At 36.5% G+C, this 7955-nt stretch overlaps 1 pseudogene; it reads left to right on the forward strand.

Annotated features, from left to right (window-relative positions):
- Positions 1 to 3935: 3935 nt before the first annotated feature.
- LOC149559406 (4-hydroxyphenylpyruvate dioxygenase pseudogene) lies at positions 3936 to 7358 on the forward strand (annotated as a pseudogene).
- The last annotated feature ends 597 nt before the right edge of the window (positions 7359 to 7955 follow it).

Raw genomic sequence — 7955 nt, forward strand, 5'->3', positions numbered from 1 at the left:
GGAAAATGTGGATAAGGTAGAAGGATGTATATAAGGACCTAATATGGAAGGAAGGGAAGAAGAGTTTGACGATGGAACATAAGGACCTAGAATGGATGGACTGTAAGAACCTAGAATGGATGGACTATAAGGGCCTAAAATGGACTTGAAAGATGAAGAAGGTGAAGCTTTAGGTGTGGAAGGAAGAGTTTTGGAATTGGAAAAAGTGGAAGGTGTACCAACATCTTGAGGAATTATTTTTTTAAGGGGATATTTAGTATTCTCAATGCAAGATGCGAGTCTAGGTGTATGGGGTTCATGAGGAGATTGGATAGGTGTGATAGGATCATGTGAAGGAGTAGGGTTATGAGAGGGATCATGAGGAATAATAGGATCATGAGATGGAAAGGGATCATGAGATATGGATGAAGGGGTGTATTGATCTTGACTTGGAAGAGGATCATTGAGTGGAATGAGTGGATTGTGAGATGGAATAGGTTCATGAGATGGAATGGGAGGAGTGGAACTAGGAGATGGAGTACTTTGATCTTGACATGAAAGAATATCATATAGCTCAAGGAGTGGATCATGAAAAGGACTAGGATCATATGAGGACGTGGAAGGAATGGAATCATGTGGTGAAAGAAGATCATATAGCATGGTAAGTGGATCATCATATGTGGGCATGGAGGAAATAGAATCATGAGATGGAGTAATTGGATCTTGACGTGGAGGAGTATTAGTGAATGAAGTGGAAGAAACTTTTTCATGAAGGGGAATATCTATGGATGGTAATGCTGGAGATGGAATGGAATCGGTAATGTGCATGATAGGTGTAATGTCTTGATCTTGATTAGGAGGGAAATCAGAAGATGGACTAGGAGGGATGGATGAATGTTGAGGGATAGTGGAATGATGGGATGGAGAAGTGCTCAGATCTAGAGGACTAGAGGAATCAATAACATCATGCTTTGAAGGAAGGTCTTGAGATGGAACTGGAGATTTGGCTTTAGGTGATTGGCTCACATTATGCTAAATTTTCAATCTAGCCAAAAGTGATGTGAAATACCCCTGACGAGGTGGGGATGACATTGTTGGAGGCTTAGGAGATGATGTTGTTGGAGGATTAGGAGATGATGTAGTTGGAGGACTAGAGGATAGTGTTATTATAGGATTAGGATTTTGTGGAGGTGGAATTATGGATAAAGGATTTGGATTAGGTTCATAGTAAGGGGGATTACATGGAGGATTAGTATTGGATGGGACATGAGAACTAATGCCTTTGAAATATGAGAGATAATTCTTCATTTCCTCCATTTTCTTGGCAAGGGTATTTACATCTGAGGCATTATGTGGGCCATGAATGGAATTGTATGGAGGGATATGAGAGCTAGAAAATGAAGGACACATAGCAAAGAAAATGACCTTTTCCTGCGGACTTATTTTGCCCGAGAGTGTATTCTTTAGTTCCTCAATTTCTATGGCGAGGTCATTTATGATGGAGGAATTATATTGGCTATGGACGGAATTGTCTAAAGATGAAAGATAAGGAGATAGCTTTCCCTTGTCAAAGGTTGGGGAATGATGAACATGAGATAGATTAGAATTGAAGTGTTGTGAAGGAATTTGATATGGAGGAGATACGAGACCATGTTGTCGTGCAATATTGTCAATCATTAGAAGAAGCGAATTTGAATCCATGGATACAAGATGAAAAGTGATGAAAAGATTTGAAGAGGGAATATGAACTTGGAATTAGGAGCTTTATGCTGATTGGACTTTGATTTGATTTCATTGAATTTGAATTGATTTGATATTGATTTAGTTTGGATTTGGATTGGATGAGGGTTCAATTTGATTTGATAAGAACCCTATGATAGTGCAAACAAAGTGAATGTTTGATTTGAATGAAAGTCCAATGATAAGACAATGCTCCTATGTCCGAAGTAGAATATGTGATGTCAAATTGAAATAAAAGAAAAAGTGAATGAAGTTTTTGAAAGATTGATTATGACTTGGATAACTAAATTTGACAAGGAATTGGATTAGAAGAATGCTGGTTTGAAAGATCGAATTATGAATGCATGATGAGCTTGACTAGGGAAATTGAATATGAATGATGATGAATCATGACTAGGATGAAGATTAGGAATGTGATTGAATGACAGGGAAATGATTTAGATAAATAAAGATGATGAAGATGTCAAGCAACATTTTGAATGATGAAGGCAAGTTATGTAAGAGGGAATGGTGTCTTGGATGGAAGGAATATGTTACGTGAAATGATTTGGAATGATGATTAAGAAGAGGTGTTTTTTTTTGTGTTTTTGAAATGTTTTTGATTTTTTTGGATTTTTGAACTTTTATGATTTTTTTTTTTTTTTTCGGTTTAAGATGCAAAAGCAAACAATGAAATATGTACAATGCAAATGTGCTTCAAACATGCCAAACACACCAACAGTCCTATAAGGTTGAACTAGGCTATACAAGGCTCAACTAGGGGGCATCCTTGATATACACAAGGTACATGAGGCCCGAATCTGTAGATGAAAGGAAATACTGCCACACAGCCGGGGGGAGACGGTAACCCAATCTCCTCCTTCACTTCCCAAAGGTATAAAGTTCTTTGGGGCTTAGCCAAGAGTGACAATATTTACACTTCCAAGAGAGGTGTCTTTCGATTCACCTCCCGATTTTTATACTCCGTCAGAATGCTAGAGTTGAGGTCGTCCCAAGGGGTGATGAAATCCCCAAGCAGGCCTCCTAGAAAAATAAAAAAAAGAAGTCCACTTATTTCTTGTCCACCCAAGATCACCCAAAGGCGTGAGGGGAGAGAATACGTAAGTGGACCTGGGGTTTAAAATACACACATTCGTTTCCAAAGAAATTTTAAGTTTTCTAATCTAATTGAAGACACACGTGATTAAAATGTACAATGTTCGTTCAATGTTGCAAAAATCAGGCACACGAAAAGCAAATTTTTTAAATTTTTTTTGAATGTTTTGGCTAAAAGGAAAATAAAAATAAAGATCTAAATGCACAAAATAAATTTGATTCTAAATAAAAGTAAAGGAAATAAAAAGAAAATTTTGAAGGAAATAAAAAACAAATCTTTTTTATTTTATTTTTTTAATTTTGATTTTTTAAAAAAAATTTTAATTTTTTTTTTAATTTTTAATTTTTAAATTTTTTTTTTGCATTCTCCCAAATTCAATTTATAGATTTTTTCCAATTCAAAAAGACAATTCACTCACGAAACTGTCGAAATCACAGTCGGCCAAGACATGCAGCATCAATGGACGTAGACAAAAAAAAAACATAGCAATCAATTAAACGGAAGAATAAAGACGAAACAAACAACAGTTTAGATCTGAAATCTGAACAGCAATTAATCTGAAAAAAAAACCTGCTCCAGGTAATGCAATCACATGAAACCCTAGCCACTACGATCATATGAAACCCTAGCTACTACGATCACATGAATCCTGAATACCGAAGGCTGAAGAAGCTCCAGTGACTCACAGAAACATAACGACACTTCCGATTAAAGCAGCTCCGAAGAAGAAAGAAGCAAATTTGATGTGTAGAGCAGAGGCAGCGGAAGTAGAAGCCACGGTGGGAGCAGATGTAGGGGCATTTGAATTTCCGGTGCCGGGTAAAATCACTTGGGCAGGAGATTGTGATGGAGCTTGACCAGAAGATGATGATTCGAGCGGAGAAGATGACGAAGGAGGAGGAGATGATGATGATGAAGGAGGTGGAGAAGGCACTTATTCCCGACCACAGAGGCTGGCGGGGGCGGTGACAGTGATGGAGGAGACGGGATTATAGCAGGCGGAGGTGGGCGACCGTAGGCAGAGGAAATAGGCGGGGGTGGCACCAACGGACTGCGACCGCGGGAGAGGAACAGTGCCGTGGAGGAAAAATAGCGGCCGCGGGAGGAAGAACAACGATAGATGGAGGTCGAAGTTAACGCTCAGGGGCAGAGCGGCGTGGTCGACAGCGAGGGGCACGAAGGTGAGGCCGTGACAGAGAGCGTAGGATGCGGGTGGAGCCGCTGGCGGAGGCGGCGCGGGGAAGGAAAGAGAGCCGCTGGAGAGGCGGCGACGCCGGAAGGAGAGGGAGCCGCTGGAGAGGCGGCATCGCCGGAAGTAGGGGAGCCGCTGGAGAGGTGGCGCGGGCCAATGAAATTCAATTTTTTTTTTTTTAATATATATATATTTAAAAATTTTTTTTTTTTGAATTTTTTGAATTTTTTTTTTTAGATTTACACCCTCCTTATATATTTTTTTTAAATTTTCTTCTCCCCTCCTCATTAATATGCACTAACAAAAAGAAAATAACCCCCCTATTATATGCAGAAAATAACTTTTTTTAAAATTTTAATAACTTAAATGGCATAAAGAAAAATGAAGAAAACCTACCCCAAGCCCCTATATATATATATATATATATATTTTTTTTTTTTTTTAATTTTTAATTTTTATTTTTTTCAACAAAGAAGAACAAAATATAGGGTACTCACCTCATGCGCTCCAAAGATGGTGACGGACCTCGTGGCTTGATTAGACGCTCCTTACGCAAGTTAATCTCCAACCGCAAGCTTCCAACCTTAGCTTGAACCAATTTGAACCCGCGAAGTGGGTCCCACCGAGCGTGCCAAAATGTGTTGCATAAAATTGTAACCAAGATTATGAAAACCTCAAACTATGAACATAACAATGGAGAGTATGTTCGGTATGCTCTTAGGAACACAATAATGGATGAATCTCTTGGATGTGTATATGCAAATGGGATGATGGAATATGTACCTAGACTAGATGATAGGAGAAATCAAAATAACAGAATGATGATGCAATGATAAAAAAATTGTAATGGTACCTAATGGATGATAATGATTTCTAATGACTCCTAATCCAACCGAGCTTCTCGTCGTGTGGAAGGCTTGAGACAAGACATCTATTTAAAGTAGATGGAGGAAGCATCTAGAATGTGTTTAGAAACCACTAGAAGATAAGGATAGGGATTGACAACTAAGCACAGGAGATAAGGATAAGAATTGACAACTAAGCACCTTATCTCACATTCTAGATAGATAGATAAGATTGATGAGATGGCATGTGTGTGTAGAAGATTCCTATGGTGTAGACAACATGTGCTTAAAAGATGTGATGACAACTCATATGAATGCACATACTTCTAGGCAGTTTGAATAAAGATTAAATTAAATAAAATTTAATTTAATCAAGGTCTAGAAGAATTAATGGGAATATGGAGGATTTTAAATAAATAAAATTTATTTAAAAAAGGAATATGTGGAGAATCATGTGTTAATTTAAATTAACACATTAGAGCTAGGAGTATTTAAATTAAATTTAAATACTTAGACATAAATGAACCTATTTAATTAAAATAATTTAATTAAATAAGTAGAGGAATGTGACTAGTATTAATTAATATAGTCATTTGGGACAATTTTTAGTGTATACACTGCCATGGCCTCTTCTTGAATTCTACGAAGAAAAATCCTGCAAAACAAGATAATTCCCACATAAATGGAGGTTTCCCAAAAAAATGATTTGATACTCTGCTGCTTATATGTTCCAGAATAGGGGACTTTTCTTGAGAAGCAATTATATGAGAGTTTAAAATGCTGAAGATTTTCCAGATTCGCTAGAGATGTTGGAATTTGGGTTGGAAAGTTTAGGTTAGGATTAGGTTAAAAAGTTAGAGTACCTAGTGAGAGAGTATTTTAGTATGTGGAGAGAGAAGGATTGTGTGAGAGAAGGCAAACTCAAATTCTGTACTTCTCTAAAAGTTTGAGTACGTAGGGAGAGGTATTACAGAGAGAGAGAGAAAATTATCGAGGAGAGAAAGAAACTCAAACTCAAACCTCGAATTTCTCTCTAGAAGTTAAAGTATGGGGAGAGAGAAAATGATAAATAGTGGAAAATAATTATTTTCTCTCTTTCTTTCGCTCTCTCCATTAATTAACTCAATTATTTATCTCTCTCATAAAATTATCCAAGCAACAATTCTGAATTGACCTACGAACTAAAGTCTTCATCTGAAATTTGCAGATTGAATGACAATTTAAAATGGATAGAGTGAATAGATGCTACTCTATTTGCCTTCTCCATGCTCATAATTCACCAATTTCTCAATCTCTTTATTAGTCCTTGCCTATTTATAAGAAGGGAACTAATGTTCCCGGTGGCCTCTTCCATTTGAAAATTTTAACCAAAAATAATGAACTTGTCAAATTGAAAAACCATTTTATTTTTAAAATAATTTTCAATCAATAATTCCTATTTTCTAATTGAGCAATGGCTATTTTGCTAGGGGTTATTTGTTTTTTTTTTACTCAAAAAAAAAAAGAAATTCATGACTTAAATTCATGAAAGGTTTGGATGTTTCTAACAAAATCCATAAGCAATTTCTACATGTTTCTAACAGCTCATGTAGGTCGATCCCATGGGCATAACACTGGACTGTAGCTGGTTGGTGGCAAAACAAGACTGCTACTATTGCTTTTCATGGGGTCTTGGCATGTAGTTGGTCACCAAGTCTGACCAAACAATAATCAATCAGACCTACTGCAGCTTCACTATAAAGTCCAATGATTTGCAATTCATGTTCAAAGTGCCCTACTCTTCAAACATAGATCAAACAAATTTGAAACTGCCTCATCTAACCTTTAATGTAGAAGAATCCAAGTGATTCTTTGAAAAGCATGGCTTGGCCATTAGGGCTGTGGGAGTTCTCATGGAAGATGTTACGCAAGCCTTCTAGAGACGCGTCGATGGTGGCACTATTGGAGTATTGGAGCCTAGGGTTTTGATCAACAAAAGGAGCAGGGGAAAAGTCTACATATTGGAGGTTAAGCTTTATAAAGATCTAGTTCTGCTAAGATTGGATCATGCCATGGGCAATGTGGAAGTTTTGGAAGGTGCTATTTTGTATGTACCAAAGTTTATGGGATTCCATCGCTTTGAAAAATTTATAGCAGAGGATGTTGGGATTGCTGAAAGCAGGCTCAATTCCATGGCTTTGGCTAGCAATAATGAGATGGTGTTGCTTCCGATTCATACTTATTTGGAGCACAACAAGGGCCTCGCCTTCAACATCTTGATCTTTTATGCGTTGATATATTCTCCATCCTCAAAGAGATGCGCCCGAGGAGTAAGCTTGGAGGATTTGACTTTATGCCCAAGCCTCTACCTACTTATTATTAGAACTTGCAGAACAAGGTCGCTGATGTGTTGACAGAGAAATAGATGGAGGAGTGTGAGAAATTGGGGATTTTGGTTGATAGGGACGATCGATGAGTGCTCCTCCAGATTTCCCCAAAACCCTTTGGGAATAGGTACCTAATTTAGTTTTTTCTTTTTAAATTTAGCATATCCTTCACATTGTCATATCCTGCTGTCAAGATTTTGTAATATTTTAAAACATTCGTGTGGATGAGTTCTTGCTAGAATAATAATAAGTTCATTAATGTCCTTTTGTAATAACTGGTTTTCATTTTTTCTACTAATTTTAACTGTCAAGATTTTTGTTGGTTTTATTAGTCTTAAATCTTGATATCTTCAAAAGAATTCATTAAAGACACTCCTTCAAATTAAATTAAATATTTTATATATATAAAAATAAATTATTGTAAAAATAGAATATTTATATAATGTTTACATATTCCTAATAATTATAGTGTTCATATATAATATTTACATGATAACAATGATATTTTTAAAATATAAATCTATTACTCACCAACTATTAATAAGAGTGAGTCTATATAATAGTATTTTTTTAGTTTAGTATATAATAGAATTTGAAAGGAGAAGTGAAGATTGAGTAATCTAGTAATGACTGAGCAGAAGAACACAGTAATGACTGAGTGTCAACAAAATAATAGTTTGTGAAAGAATCAAGTTTTGAGGCCAACATAGTTGAAATCTCAAGATGGTCAAAATGAG

The sequence above is a fragment of the Cupressus sempervirens genome, chromosome 5, assembly GCF_028749045.1.
Source record: "Cupressus sempervirens isolate cs-2001-9-10 chromosome 5, ASM2874904v1, whole genome shotgun sequence".
NCBI lineage: Eukaryota > Viridiplantae > Streptophyta > Pinopsida > Cupressales > Cupressaceae > Cupressus > Cupressus sempervirens.